Source organism: Podarcis gaigeae, assembly GCF_964106915.1.
Source record: "Podarcis gaigeae genome assembly, chromosome: 15".
Lineage (NCBI taxonomy): Eukaryota > Metazoa > Chordata > Lepidosauria > Squamata > Lacertidae > Podarcis > Podarcis gaigeae.
In genome coordinates, this window is record NC_139692.1 from 2,779,862 (window position 1) to 2,795,998 (window position 16,137).

The following is a 16,137-nucleotide window of genomic DNA, read 5'->3' on the forward strand; positions in this document are numbered from 1 at the left end:
AACTGCATCTGCTGAAATCGCTTCTTTTCCAGCAGTCCCATGCTGCTTTGTACCTGGTCACCTTAGGTCATGTGCACATGTGCACACACACACACACACACACACACACACCTCAAATCTGCACTGGCCTACAGCCAAATAGCCTGGGAATCACATGCTGGGCAGCTCTTTTTATTGTGGTCACCTGACTGCTCTGGTATGCATGGGCAAATTCCCCCAAATAATCACACAGCAAAGGCTGTGGGAGATGCAGCAGCAGCAGCATTTCTGGGCTTCTGATATTCATGTGCAGGGATCACATAAAGCACCTGACAACACCCACCCACCAGCCACAGGCACCTTCTGCCTGGGCAACGTTTATACAGCTGCAGATCTTTCACAAGAGGAAAGGATTCTATTTTGGGAACAGTGTTTTCATTTGTCACACACACACACACACACACACACACACTCATTCAGTCACAAGGCAGGTGCTGAACACCCACATCTAGAAGAGACTCTGGGTCTCGTTTCAGTAGCTCAGAGGTTTAGGACATTGCCTTGGTGCATCTCAAGAGGTCAGGCAGGGCAAGTCCCCACTTCGTCCCTCTCTACAGAGTTGGATGGGCCAGCCTTGCATATTGCACAGCATTATTGTTGTTGTTGTTGTTGTTGTTGTTAATGAGTTTGGAAAAGGGCTACAATGATTATAATGATAAATTATTATTATCATTATAGCTCTTTTCCAAACACACACACACACACACACACACTTATGAAAACTAAAACATTAATCTAAAAGCACAGACTTTTTTCATCACCACTGGAAATATGGCTACTAGTCTTGTGATTAAGAGTCCAGTCTTGTGATTAAGACCCAGTAATCACACTACATGGGCAACATGCTGAGCATGAATCAGCAGTGTGATGTAGTGGCACAGGAAGGCCAGGACCATGTCAAGTTGCATACTTCCCCAGGTTTGTGAAGTAATGACACAACTCTGCTCAGAAGAAGGAAGACTTCTTGTTCAGTTCTTGCAGTCACCGTTCCAGAAGGATGCTGAAGAATGGTTCAGGGTTCAAGACAGGAAGATTATAAAGAAGGGAAACCATTTGAGGAAAGAGAGAGAAAAACGAACCTTCAGAAATCTGGTATGTTTAACTTTTAAAAACTATGTGTGATGCTCATGCTATGCTAATGATCTGTATCTCAAGGGATCTGAGAGGAAGGGAGTCTGTGAGGTGACACTTCACCCTGGAAAAGGATAAGCAGAACTTGAATAGGCCATTAGACTAGGATAAAAAATATTGGGCTTAAATTAACATCAGGCAGATTTATCTTAAAAATCAGGAAAAGCTTTTTAAGGACAAGAACAAATTCATTTTTTGGAAGAAGTTATGATACTAGAAATGCAGGAGATGTTTTTATTTTTCATAAGGTTGGTCATTCATTTGTTTGAGATACTTTAAATTTAGATCTAAGTAAGGGAGTTGAGTTGAGATGGGATGATCCAAAAGGAACTCCATGGATTTAATGTTCCAAGCCTGGGAAATTAAATTAAAGGAGCCCAACACAGGAACACAGTGCCCTACTCTAGAGTACAGATAGTTTCTTATAGTTGAAATGATTGCAAGGGGCTTCCAGTGTGTCTCAGATACTGTTGGGTTTCATAGATCCCCCTCTGATGACCACATGCCATTGGTGGATGGCCAGAGACTAAAGGGTGCAGACCAACAAACGTAAACATTACCTTTGCGCAGTGGGCTGGTTTCTTCACCCACGCATCCCTCTCATCCAGGCAAGAAAGAAGCATTCATGTTTCCCAGTAACTCATACCACTTCAAAGTATGTGTGCGTGTGTGAAGAAACCAGCCCACTGTGCAAAGGTAATGTTTACGTCATACCACTTCAGAGACCAGTAGCCATCTTTGGTTCACAGCAGCTGACTATGGCCAAGTCTTTGGAACATATCTCAACCGCTTTAAAGGAGCTACACTTGCTATTACTCATTTCCAGGCACAATTCTAAGCATTGGCTTTGGTCTTCAGAGCACAGTGCTACAATGGGGAATGAAAATACCTCCCCTCTGCCAACACACATTTCTCAACTGATCTATAGCAATCCGTGGGAAAGGGCCTGTGCACTTGTCTGCATGGTGAATGCCTGTGTAAATGTGGCCCTGCCCATTCCCAGCTTTGCTCCCATTCACATGCTTATCGTTGGCATGTAGTCCTCAGAGGGTTGGGAATGTGGTGGGGTAAAGACAGGTTCTCCACCCCTGGAGAGAGAGGGAAACTATAATCAAGAACTTCAGCTTATGGTGAACAAATCCTATTTGTTTCTTCTCCACCCTTCTGCATTGTCTTCACCATCCAATCACAGCATGCAAGTGGTGACCCACCCACCTGCCTCCATGTGATTCCCAATGCTGAGAATAACTGCCCTAGGTACTCTTGTCACATGCATACAATTATTATTACTGTAATAACAGCATGCTTGTAGGTGAGGTAAAAATCTACTTAAGCAAGGTGTGGGAAAGCCCTTGAGCCAGACAGGGAATCACAAACCATTTCCCGCCTATGAGATAATCACAACTGCAGCAGCTGAGAGCGTCCGTGGGTCTGACTCACGCATCTGAAGTTGAGTGTCGGTCACATGACCTTTTTTACCAACAGGCACCTGTGCTCCACAGTATATTTGCTAGAGTGCGTGTGCAGGAGACATCAGTGCTAGGTCACGTTAAACACATGCAAATGGCTTTCAGGGCTCAAATACGCTCGCAGCCTTTCATGGCTTCACCAGTTCTCACAGATCGAGTATGACTGGAGCCTTTAGTAGTAGTAGTAGTAGTAGTAGTAGTAGTAGTAATATGCCACCCATCCACTTTGGCGGCCCCCAACAAAATATATAAAACACAATAAAACATCAACCATTTTAAACTTCCCTATGTAAGTCTGCCTTCAAATGTCTTCTAAAAGTCAAATAGTAGTTTATTTTCTTGACATCAGACAGGAGAGTGTTCCACATGGCAGGCACAATTACCAAGAAGGCCCTCTGCCTAGTGAGGCAACTGCCAGAAGGTCTCTCACTCTCCGGGCAGAACAAGGGGCTTGGAGACCCTCCTTCAGGTCTACTGGGCCGAGACCTTTTAGGGCTTTCAAGGTCAGCATCAACACTTTGAATTGTGCACAGAAATGTACTGGGAGCCAATGTAGGTCTTTAAGGACCAGTGTTATATGGTCCCAGCAGCTGCTCCCAGTCATGAGTCTGGCTGCCGCATTCTGGATTAGTTGTAGTCTCCGAGTCACCTTCAAAGGTAGCCCCACATAGAGTGCAGAGGTTGAGGGTTTTCAAATCCCTATATCAGCCATTTTAGTTACAATGGACCTTTTCTTAATATTTAGGAATGTCAGTAATATCAATAATTTTTTTATATGGTGTCATAACATTCATCCTAATATTAAGTTTACTACTCACTTTCAGAGCCAACAAATAACATTTTTGGACACAATTGTATATCGTGATAGGGCAAATAATCTAGCAGTTCAGCCGTTTAAGAAACCAACAGACAGGCCGTCATATCTTCATTATAAATCATTTCACCCCCTTCACCTCAAACGGAATTCACCCTACGGTCAATTCCTAAGAATAAAACGTAACTCTACTGCACATCAGGATTATACCAAAAATTGTGCACAAATGGCACATGATTTCATTGGTAGAGGTTATCCACAACAGGTGATAAAAACAGCACAGATTAGAGCACACAATAGGCCTTGCTATACTCTTCTGGAAAAACAATTTAAATTTGAAGATAACCATCTGACCTGGGCTCTAGACTATACCCCGTTATCCACTTCAATTGTTAAGACAATCAGAAAACATTGGCACTTGATACAAGACGTACCAAGAACCAAGAAATTTAAAGACATGCTTGTACACGCAGATATAACGGATAAGAACCAGCCGCGAGGTTGTGATATAAAGGGACATTTTAAATGCGGAAGATGTGCAGCGTGTAGTTTAACAATTGAGATGAAAGATTTTATTATACCTGGAAGCAACAGCATTATTAAACTGGAAGCATTTACCAACTGTAATTCTCGAGGAGTGGTACATATGCAATTCAATGTATTTGCAACCTTTGGTACATGGGCAGCACTACAAGAACGGTTAAAACTAGAATACTAGAGCACAAAAATAGTATTCTTAACAAAGTGTTGGAAGCACCTCTTACATCTCACTTCTTAGAAGTTAAACACAAGGCAACAGATTTCAGATGGTTTATCATTTATAAACATCAAATTCCTGAGATAAATACGGATATCTTAAGAAAGCAATTACTACAGAAAGGAATGTATTGGATTTTTAGATTTGGTTCCTTAACTCCGTCTGGTCTCAATTCTCATATTGACTTTAGTTCATTCCTATAATAATTTTTTACAACTCTATTCAATATTATTCTTGTTATTTTTTACAAACCTTAACAATCATGCCCATTGTTTGAACTAGATGGCCTGTACCTTTTTTTAAAAAAAATTCACCCTATAGTATATAAACCTGTGATTGGAAACACCCTGTATCAGTCTTTAACATCAGCAGTAACATCTAGACCATGGGAGCATTTCAGCCCTGCTCTTAAGTTTATTTAAAATCTAAAACAGCTTATCTTGTATTTCTTTACTTGAATTTCTGCAGAGTATGTTTTTTTTAAACCTTTTTGTAAAGGCAATACTAAAGTTTTCACAGCCGAGTCCTCAACTCCTTATTACTACTGCTTGGCTTTCTTTAAATAGGGCTGAGTCTAAAACTTGCCATTTTTTGTAAACTCAGGGGAACATTTCAGCCCTGTTCTTGAGTTTGTTTAAAATCATTTAAGGTTTATGATTTCTCTATTTCCTTCTGAGGAAACTGAATATTTCAGTGAAATGAGGTTTGTAGCCAGCATCCCGTTAAGGCTTTGTTCAATTCTAGGTTTTTCTAATTTTTTCCTTAAACTTGTTGATTTTTGTTATTTAGTTTAATTATATAAGATTATATTTATAGTCGATTACTTCTCGTTTCAGGGATTTTCACGGTATTTCATTTGTTTTGTGTAAGTTCTCGGTTCCGTGACTGTCTTTTTTTCTACCAACATATCAGATGGAGCTGGTCCTCCCTGGACGCAGAATTAACCAGCACCTCCATGGACGACTGTGAGTCCAAAATGACCCCAAGGCTGCACACCTGGTCCCTCAGGGGCACAGCTACCCTATTCAGGACCAAGGAGTCCCCCACACCTGTCCGCCCCGTGTTTCCCAGAAACAGGACTTCTGCCTTGTTGGGCTTCAACCTCAATCAGTTGACTGCCATCCCTCTTCCAACCACCATCAGACACTCACCCAGGGGGTAGTCTGCAGATGGTTCCAAGCCATTTGCAAGTAGGCAGCTACCTGTGGCAGTAGTGCTGTGTAGCGTTCTATTCCTATCTGGTTCTTGGAACCTTCACCAGATCACTCACCCTCTCAATCCACATCCCTCACTAGCCCTGGTTTGTACTCTGCTGGGGTATTTCTCCTGGCTGGAATATGTCCTTGAACTCTGATAATATTTCTTAATTGCCCGGATGGATGGAGAACAGAGGGAGACGTGAAGAAACTACAAAGGTACAATTCACATCTCTTGCTTCTGCCTACTTCTGTCTCCAGCCCTACTCACCACTGGCATGTGGCCATCAGAAAGTTCTCTGAGCTTGAGGCTGCAGCCATGACAGGAATGGTAGCAGAACACATGTTTTGAACATATAGAAGGTCCCATTCTCAACTGTATTGGTGATTCTCATGAAACCAAACTGGGAAAGACCTTGGAGGGCCACTGCTAGTCAGAACAGACAAGACTGGGCTGAATAGACTTCTGGTCAATGGCAAGAAATACACTCCTTTCCTACCATTGTGTCCACAGAATCACATGCTCATGGGGACCATTGTGCATAGTTATTTGCTAACCAAGTTGCACAGATTCTTGTAAATAAAGTAAATAAATTATGTCATTCTATTTTTTTAAAAGTTGCTCATGCCCGGGTTGTCAGGGTCAATTGCTTGTCACTATTGTTTCAATCAGTGCAATGTTGTAGACAGGCACTGTGAGACCCACAGCATGTAATTTGGATTCTTGCCCTTCATTGCTAGTAAAAACCAGCCTAGAAAAGCTTGGTGGGAAGCCAGGGTGATTAATGCCTCTTTGGAGAAAGATAGAATTCCTCCCGTATTCTCACTACTTAAAAAAACACCCACCAACCACCCAACCAGGGATGGTTGGTGGTTAAACAGGGATGATCTAGTCAGTTTTAGACCAGCATCTAACTTTACCTTTTAGGAGAAGGCTGTGGAGTGTGTGATAGCTGAGTGGCCTGTGCATTCTTCCTCAACCCTTTAAAATTTGGCTTTGCAGATGGGCAGGAGACTGAGGCAGCTTTGATTACCTTGGTGAATTATACCTTTTTTGAGATCAACAGAGACCATGCCCCCCTGATTTTCTTGCTGGATTTCTCTCTCTGTTTTGATACTGTGTGTAGACAACTTTTTTAGGTCCAGGGGCACATTTGGATTTTTGAGCAAGTGCTATGGGCATCACTCCTCTGGAAACATCTCTCCACTCTTTCTGAGATCAGCAACTCCTACCCCCTAGACACTGAAGGGGAGAAAGTGCATGCATAAAAACTTCACCTTTTAAAGGAATCTGTGTAAACCTCAGAGCCAGTAGAATTAATCTGAGCCTGGAAAAACACAAAGAGCTTGAAATGAAACAGGAAAACGCAGCACATTTCCAACTTCCTCCTCCTGCTCTATGTACTTTCCAAGGGAGTAAAAGTTAACCACCCTTGTCACCTCATGACCAAGGGGGGGGGGCTTAAAGGCTTCACTGGTGCGAGAGGACCAGATCTCAACGGCACCTTTGTGCCAATGGGTGGCACCTTAGTGGCTTCTGTTGTGGAGCATACCATTAACCCAAGCCAATTGACACATTCAGTTCCTGTGACAAGGCAGGCTCTCCTGTGTTTTGGTTTCTTTCTGTCTGAAGGTATGTAGACTCAACATTACCTAGCTTTGTCTCATGGGAACCAATTAATGTGGTTTCACAGGGTACAGTGTTGTCACCAATGTTATTTAATATCTATATGCCAGGGGCTGGGCATCATTGATATATTGGCAACACCCAGCTCTCTCTATATCATTATCTAATTACCCAGGAACTGCCATCTCTATCCTAAACCAATGTTGACTACATAAAAGGAAATGCAGTCAAGATAGAAGTGACACTGGTGGGGAATTCTTGGGTTCTTGAAAGAAATTCATTTATTGCCACCCAACTCACCATTCCCCTTCCCCTCTTCCCCCCTCTTTTCTTCCCAACCTAATACTGCATGCAACACTAACGTCTCGCAACAAATGAAACTGATCTGTAGAAAATGCAGCTTGAAAAAAGAGACAATGCATGTATTTTTGTAAACTAAGAAATCTTTAATAAAAATTATTTAAAAAGAAAGAAAAGAAAAGAAAGAATGGTATCTCCATCTAACCAGGTTAATCAGCCTTGGGGTATTCTGGGACCCAGTTTTGACTTTTGAGAAACAAGTTGTGGCTGTCACTAGGAGTATTTTTGGCATCTGTTATATAGATTCCACCCCTTTCTCCTACCCTGATCTACACTTTGTAATCTCCAGGTTTGACCATTGTGGGATTTATGAGAGTTTGCATATGGCTAATACATGGAGAGGCAGTCTCTCAGCCATGGACCCAGAAGCACACCAGTGGTCAGTGCAATTGGTGTATTACTGTTTGGCTGAGTAAGCACCAGTAATATTTGAAGAAATTTCAGAGCCTTAATACTTTCTTGAACATTGAAGAGTGGCCATCCAACATCTTTCTAATATGCTACTATCTCAGCTGTTGCCTCCGCCTGAGATAAGTCACGTCCTGATACTTTTTGTGCCCTTAATGATCGACAACAAGCTGCACAACGCATGGGATGCAAGAAAGTGTTTATGCAATTAAGAAAGACTTGGGGAGGATGGGCAGGAACCTCAAAGGACCATGTCTGCCCACACATAAAAAAACTAGTCCATCAACTCCCACACTATCATTGTGAAACAGTGTTGTCTTTGCGCTACTAGCTCATCAGTACTAGCCGCACAATATCACTAAATTCCCCAAACGGACACAAACAAATGTGTTTCCTGAGGCATTAAAGGAACTAAGGTCCCTACACTGGTGAAAATTAAATACAGTGGTACCTTGGGTTACATGCACTTCAGGTTAAAGACTCTGCTAACCCAGAAATATTACCTAGGGTTAAGAACTTTGCTTCAGGATGAGAACAGAAATCATGCTTCGGCAGTGTGACGGCAGTGGGAGGTCCCATTAGCTAAAGTGGTGCTTCAGGTTAAGAACAGTTTCAGATTAAGAACGGACCTCCAGAACGAATTAAGTACTTAACCTGAGGTACCACTGTAATCCCACTACTGTTTTGTATACTTATTTTCACACAACCTTAGCTCTAAGTGGTGGGGGAATTACACAGGGTTGAGTGTATTTTGCAACAAACTGGAGATGAAAGGATGTCCATGTAAAACAATGGGTAGGGGCAGCAGAGAGGGAGAGGCTTCTAGAAGACGCTGCAGACAGGAACTAAGAAAAAGAAGGATAGCAACATTGGGAGGACCAACTAGAACAGGTGTGGAAAAGCTTTGTCAGCCCATGGGCCACATTTGTTCATACATGACCTTATGGGGGGGGGGGGCTGCTTGGCAGTGACAGGTAGGAACAAAGGCAAATGTGTGCAGATGAAAGGATATGATTCTCACCTTTGCACCTTCAGCTACATTCCAGCCACACACAAACCAGGTTTCTATGGACACATCCACCCACCTCCATCTGAGCAAGAGGCATTCCTACACTTCAGAGACACGTTCTTGCCTGGCAAAATCACTAGAAGAGGGAGGGACCTGGGCCAAAGAATAATGTGGCCTGGAGGAGGCGTTCCAAGCATGATTAGGCCTTGCTCCTTGCGAAAAGCTCTCAAGCTGCACCAAAGGCTATTGGCAGAAAGAAGCAGTAGCTGCTCTACATTTGAAAGTATCTGTGGGTGACATTTATATTTTCAAAAGAAGAGCGACTAATGTTGCTTGGTCTCTGTAACTTTGACTGCACCAGCCATGACCTAACCTGAGAAAGGCTAAACAAAAAAAATTCCTTCCAGTAGCACCTTAAAGACCAACTAAGTCAGTTCTTGGTATGAGCTTTCGTGTGCATGCACACTTCTTCAGATACATGCACACAAAAGCTCATACCAAGAACTGACTTAGTTGGTCTTTAAGGTGCTACTGGAAGGAATTTTTTTTGTTTTGACTATGGCAGACCAACACGGCTACCTATCTGTAACTGAGAAAGGCTGTAATCCTATGCCCACTTTTCTGGGAACAAGCTCCACTGAACACAGTGCTACTTTTTTCTGAGTAACCATGCATAGGACACAACTGCAAATCTGTGCAAAATATATCTTAATACATTGTAAGGCTGTTTTTCCATTTGCTTTTCCATTTGCCTCAGCAACACAAATCTCCCACACGCTGCTTTACACCTTTTCAAATATTTTGCTTAACCTCCAGTCCAATTAAGAGTTTGTACAAACTTGAAAGCTTGCTTGCTTGTTGCATTTTAGTCAGTTTTGATAAAGTTATTGTTCTACTGCAAAACAAGGTACATTATCAAAAATTGAATTATATAGAAGGGTCTGGAAACTTCTGTTTCAGTGTATCTGAAGAAGTGTGCATGCACACGAAAGCTCATACCAAGAACTAACTTAGTTGGTCTTTAAGGTGCTACTGGAAGGAATTTTTTTTTGTTTTGACTATGGCAGACCAACACGGCTACCTATCTGTATCAAAAATTGGTGTAGCATAATGGCTAAGATGCTGAGCTACAAATAAGGAAGTACTGTATCCAGTACAAATCTTGCCTTTGCCTGTCTCTGATTCATGTTTGTGATTGTTGGGGAGTGCCAGTTGCTTGATCAAAAATATTATTATATAATTTAATTTTAAGGGAATGGGAGTTCTCAGAACCTTGGAAGCACACTATACCAGTGCTGCTATTAGAGAAAGAAGCCCTTGTTTACCATTCTTCAAGAGCTGTACTTTGTAAACAGAACAGAAATGCACTAGTTAATTGAGGAACTAATTAGGGACCAGATGCAGCAGTATCGAGTCTTGTATTTTAAAAAGTATGTGCGATCACAGACAATAAAATCTACATGGATCAAACAGGAACTACACTGGCAAAACAGGCATTTTCTGTACTTATTTGACTTTGGCTTGCCAATCTCTTGTTCCAAAAGAGGGAACATCTGAAATGGCATTTCGTTCACCTTACTAAAGAAGAACAGCAATTTCACCAGCAGCTACTGGCATTTGCAGCATACAAACGAGATACACTTTTGCCTGCCCTCCACCTCAGCAGTTAGAGATACATAGATAGGCTGGCACGGAGATGGTGGAGATCAAATTGTGGGTTCATTGGCTGCACAGATAGATGCCAATCTGAAGGCTAAGAGTAGACTGAATGCACAAAGTGTTAGTGTGGCATAGTTGTTAAGAGCATTGGACAAAGGCTGTGGAATCCCAGGTCCAAATATCAATTCTGCTATGAAGACTGGGCCAGTGAGTACTGCTCAGCCAACCCACTGGACAAGGTTGTTGTGGTGATAAAATGGGGAAAGGGAAGAAGGAACTGTTCTGAACTCCTTGACGAAGGGCAGAGTAAACATGTAATAAATAGCATGGCTTTAGAAGGCAGGCAGGTTGTAGAAGTCTCTCTCCAAATGGGCAGTGCAATATTAGGGGTTTGCAGATGAAAGGTCAGGCAGGGTGGAAGTATGCATTAATATGCCAGAAATTTTACATCGCCTGAAGGCTTGATACTCAAAGACTGGCTTTTTCTAGATTTAATTGTGATCCAAGCAAGTGTTGCCATGTAAGGAGAAAATCTTTGCCCTTGGCCCCTTGGTCCTGTACAAACTACTTTGCTATTCCTGATTTCTCTGAATTAGGCTGGGAGGTTTGGCACTGCCCCATTTCCTGGTGGAATATTTGCAATTACAGTTCTGAACATATGCCTCTATAACTTTTGCCACCTGCATCTGAACAAATAGCACAGTCTTCTGTATACCTAGTAAGGTCGCTAAAGATCAAGGACAACAGCTGTGGATGCAGAGATGCCCCAAGGCCCAGCAGTGTATAAATTAAAGAGTTAGCTAATGCAGGCGCCTGCAGTAAGCAGCATACAAAAATGAATGCATATACTGGCCTGATCTCCATAGCTTGAATGCACTTAAGCTTTGTATGCACATTGTCATTTCCATTTAAATGGAGATTTCTTATGGATTCCCGCCCCCTCACTGAGTGGCAACATACCAATAATTCATTAGTGTTATACCATTTGCAGTTCATCCACCCCGTTTAAACAACCTGGTCATTGGCCATCCTTTGCTGACTCTACATCTTTTGGTTCCCATTGAATCACCTTCATCTCTAACATGTTCCCAGACACTTAGCCATACTCTGTGGGATGCTCACCTTTGAGGTTTACAATTACTCAGCCGTCTTTCCTTTGCCACTACTGCCTCCTCCCCCTCTTTCCCAGGACTTAATTGCATTCTTTCTTATCCTAAGTACCTGTTTGCATGACTATAAAACAAGAACCAGAGGCAAGGTGTGCATTTGTGATTCTGTGACTTGCCAGGGATACACAACTGACAGGAGGTATTGTTGTGAAGAAGACTTGGCACTCAAGGATTCAAAGACTACAAGCCCACTGAGGTTGCTTGGGAGACACCCTTTTGTAAGTAGAAGACTCTTGGCTTTTTGGAGACTATCAAGGGAGACTATTTCCTGCTGTGTTCTGTATAGAATGCTGCACCCATTTTTTCTTGTTTCCTGATCTAAAATAGATTCTTTAGGAAAGTTGTTTTGTACCAATTATTACATTTGAGAGACTAGTAGTGTGATATGTAGTCTACATAACTGGACACTAAAGATTAAAAAGCAATGTGGGGTCTTGCAGGCTTGTTCCCTCTTTATTGTCCTACTCTGTAATGTTTGTTGGAAATACAGGATATGCTGCATATTTATTTGGAGCCTTAGGTCTTCTTTTAGTGCCAAGATTGGAAGTGGATAATGCTACTAATGATGCATTGTTCACATGGGCCAGTTCTTTGTCTTTTAAAAAAAAATGTTTTTATCAAAGATTTTATTGGGTTACATAAGTACATTCAACATCTCTGGTTTCAGTCCTGGGACTTACTTCCAGGTAATAACGTATAGGATTCTGGCCTGAGTTTCTCTTGTTTTGCATAAAATACATAAACTCAGAAGTAAACCTTCTTGGCATTAATCAGATTTACTCCCAAGAAAGTTCAAGATTGCAGCCTTATTCTGATTTGGCTATCCATGGGGAAGGAACTCTGTATGCCCCCATGAAGCCTTGCCTCCACCCATAGGAAATTTTAATTAGCCCCCTTCCCTGCTTTCTCTTCTGAGGCTTTGGCCCACCACCCTTTAAACATTATCAGTGCATCCTTGAGCACTATGTTTTCCTTTCTTCCTTTATTTTAAAAAAAGCTGAAATTCTCTGGAAGCTGCAATCTGCATCCTGCACTTTCTCTGTGCTCTCATGCACTCAAATGGCATCCACAGAGCCTTGTTCTGTATTCTTTTCTTTTATCCATCCTCCTGCCCTGGCTGTGATCTCCTGTTCAAAGGACCAGGCAGTTTTTAAACACAGAGGTGTATTCCTGTTAGTGGAAAATTCCTTTCTACTGAGCTGAAACCTTGATTGTGGTTCAACAGGTTTTAGTTCCCAGCTCGCGCTCTCTCTCTCTCTCTCTCTCTCTCCTACTGAAAAGAAAAGAAAAAGCTCGCAACCTTGGGACATTTGTTCAGATCACGTGGGCAGTTGCTTATAAAATGGAGCTTACCTGTGTGCTCACCAGTTAGCATTCACTGGAGCTTCAATGCAGTGTGACAGATCAAGAAGAACAGAGAGAGGTAACCATCTGGGTCAGTCCCATCTTTTCTCACAGCTCATCTCCTAAGGTTTTCCCCTTTTCTGCTGGTGTTCTGCAAATGGGAATTCTAAGAATTATGGCAAGCTGAGACAGAATGCTTTTCTTTATAGCAAAAGTAAGACCCATCAGGAGCATTTTCCAGTGACAGAACTGTGGTGGTGAAACTCCCCATGCCTTGGAGGTGAGAGGTGGTGTAAAGCAAGAGCTTCTCAACCTTTGGCAATTCCTCCCCACTCGTCACATGGTTGGGCTGCTGGCTGCAAAGTGGATAATGGATTTTTCTGTGAATGGGGCAGTTTTAGTATTACATGACAGCAGGTGATTGTGTGAGACAGCCTCTCTCAACCAGGTGCCATCCAGTTGTTAAACCACAGCTCTCATTGCCCCTGACCAGTGGCCTTGCTGACTGGGGCAGATGGGAGCTGACTTCCAAAACATCTGGAGGGTATCAGGTTGGGAAAGTTTGGCGTAGGGCAACAGTTTGCAGGAGGCAGCACATTTCATGTGACAGTGAAGCAGATATGGTGGTGACAATGAAATTGTTTTGCAAGCATTGTATACTGTTTATGCTGCTTCAGCCAGGACTCTCACATTTTCCTCTTGTCTGCCAAGATATTTAAGGCCAGCCCCATGAGCTCTTACATCTGGGGCTTGACCTTTCTCTGATTAAATCTTATGGGCATATATCTATTTAATTTGATGGAACTAAGCTCATACCCAAGTTACATAATAGCATTCCTTCTGATTGTTATCAATTTCTCTTCTTTGCTCTATGACAGTGTAACATCTCTTGTGGTTTATCTTTGTTTTGTATTTCAAGAGGTCTGGGGGAAAGGGAGTGAAAGTTTCCCCTAAGCAGGAGTCAGCAAATGGGCATTAGTCATCTAATTAATGCTGTAGAGCACCGTTAATTATAATATGTTGGGGGTTAATATTCAAGCTAAACTTAATGGAACGAGATTGTTCTGCCCCTTCCAAGCTACCTTGTGACCTGAAGTTGGACCTTCAGCCATCAGTATGAAGGATGATGTTCACTTTGCCCTTCTTTTGCAGCAACATGTAAAACCCACCAAGGAAAGCTTGCTAATCCTTTCTGAGTCCCTAACACTTGCCTTACGTTTCTTGGGAATCATCAACTGAAACATCTTGTTAATCTCATTATATATCATTTTCCAATAGCCCTTACCTTTTTCACAAGTCCATCACATATGAAAAAAATGTCATTTTGCACTCCCAACACATACTTGAATTAGTTTTGTACATTTTGGCTAACTTAATTGGTGTTAAATACCCTCTATAAATCATCTGCGAATGTGAAGTTTTGTTCCATGAGATAGATAGGGAAGTAGGAGTGTATGTGGGAGCAATGTGATTGTCTTTGGTGTGTCTTTCTGATGGGAGAGAAGCTTCTGTGCATTTTTTGTGACTGTAACACATATCTTTTCAAGATCACAAAACCCATGTTTCCATCTTTCTCTCCAAAGTCCCATATCTGTTTTGTGTGTATAGTAGCAACTCGGTTTTCAACAGAGTTTTGACAGGGAAATTAAAAAACAAGTAAGAGATGGTGCAAACCAAGATGGACATGGACAGTCAGCAATCATTGCCCAAGAGGCAACTCTACCTAGTACAGCTTCTGTGGACTCTGCGTCTTCTTTTCTTCCCTGTTCATTGTTGCCAGAAAATGTTCCTTATAAATGCTTTGATTAGTTTGCTTACTGCGTTTCATTCTGGGTTGATGTTGTAGATGCTAAATCTCTATCTCTATTCCGAATAATGCCAGCTCATGGGATCCACTCTTTTCTCCAACACTACAAAGGAATTTCTATTACTGTGTAAATTGAGCTTCAAGTCTGATGGATAGATCCTAAGTTTTGTGATCTAAAGTAATGGGGTGTTTTGGATACACTGTACCTGGGGGCCTTATCCTCCCTTCTCCCGTGGAAATACAGGCAGAGCTCTTGCCTCATCAAATGTAGCCTTGGGTTCTTTCCATCTCTATTCTCTAATCATCTCTCTCAAAACTGCATCATTTTATACCCTGCCCTCTGCTCTCCAAGCCACCAGTGCTCAGTTCTTTTGAGGTTCACTTACCAGCAGCAAGAAACACTGGCAAGGTTCTACTTGTGACATGCATAAGCCCCCAACAGTTATGAAGTTTGCTTATACCAGAGGTAGGGAGAACATGTGTCCTACTTTGCATAGGACAGTTCTCTGTTTGCAGAAATCCTCTGTGCTGCCCAAGTGCTAATGTCAAGCCTACCCTTCCACCTGCTCTCCCTTCTTATTGTTCTATATCTTTCAAGTACTGTAGAGTTGGACTGTCTCCTCCAAGTCTGGTTTAAAGATAATAATCAGAAGGCAGAGCGGAGGTGGGGGAAGGGGGCTTAAAGTTGCCATGTGGGCTACAGACTGAGAAGGCACACCATCCACTTGGTCAAACTCTGGGGTTTTGTGAGGATAAAACAGGAAGACAGGGAGAAACCAAATGTGCAACCTTGAACTCCTAAGATGAAAAGCAAGATGTAAATGTAACCATAAATAAATTAGATTCAATGAATCTCTTAAAAGTCAAGCCACATGTTTTAAAACACAAGCCTTTTGCTTCTCTGCACTGCAGTTTTCCACTGTTTGGGGGGGGGTTAAGAAAAGAAGGGGGAAATGAGGGCATTGATAACACTTAGCTGTCTTATGAATGCATGGTGAAAATTAATGCATTGCAAAGCACTTGAAAAAGAAAAGTGTGAAATATTACTGGTAATATTATCTTATTTTTATGAAACTTTTCTTGGTGATTAAAAAAACAGAGGGAGGGAGCAGCAGGAGGTTGGAGAGAAATTATGGGATATGCTATTAAAAGCAAAACCATGTCCAAATAGAACATTTTTTTCCACAGTTTTTCATATGGCACTGGCAGCTCTTAATACTGTATGAGGCTGTGAATACTGTATGAGGCTACAGTTCAGTGGGGAGTCAAACCTTTAAATGTTTCATGCCAACAGCTGCACCTCTCTCCCTGGACTCCTGCCTTGCCTTGCCTGCGTACATGCTCAGAA

The 16,137-nt window shown here is 42.1% G+C and overlaps 2 protein-coding genes across 4 annotated transcripts in view; both read left to right on the forward strand.

The window, feature by feature from the left end:
- Window positions 1-16,137, forward strand: part of R3HCC1 (R3H domain and coiled-coil containing 1) — a gene marked incomplete at its 5' end in the record, with an annotated part of 426,543 nt that overhangs the window by 272,851 nt on the left and 137,555 nt on the right. The window lies entirely within an intron of this gene.
- Window positions 765-16,137, forward strand: part of RHOBTB2 (Rho related BTB domain containing 2) — a 47,966-nt gene continuing 32,593 nt past the window's right edge. Inside the window, exon 1 of one of the 3 annotated variants that reach the window (XM_083713559.1) lies at window positions 765-1,131. The gene's annotated coding sequence lies outside the window, so the exon portion shown is untranslated. Of the gene's footprint in view, window positions 1,132-11,742; window positions 11,857-12,959; window positions 13,062-16,137 lie in introns of those variants that run through there. The other 2 variants (XM_083713558.1, XM_083713561.1) reach the window with 2 other exon arrangements.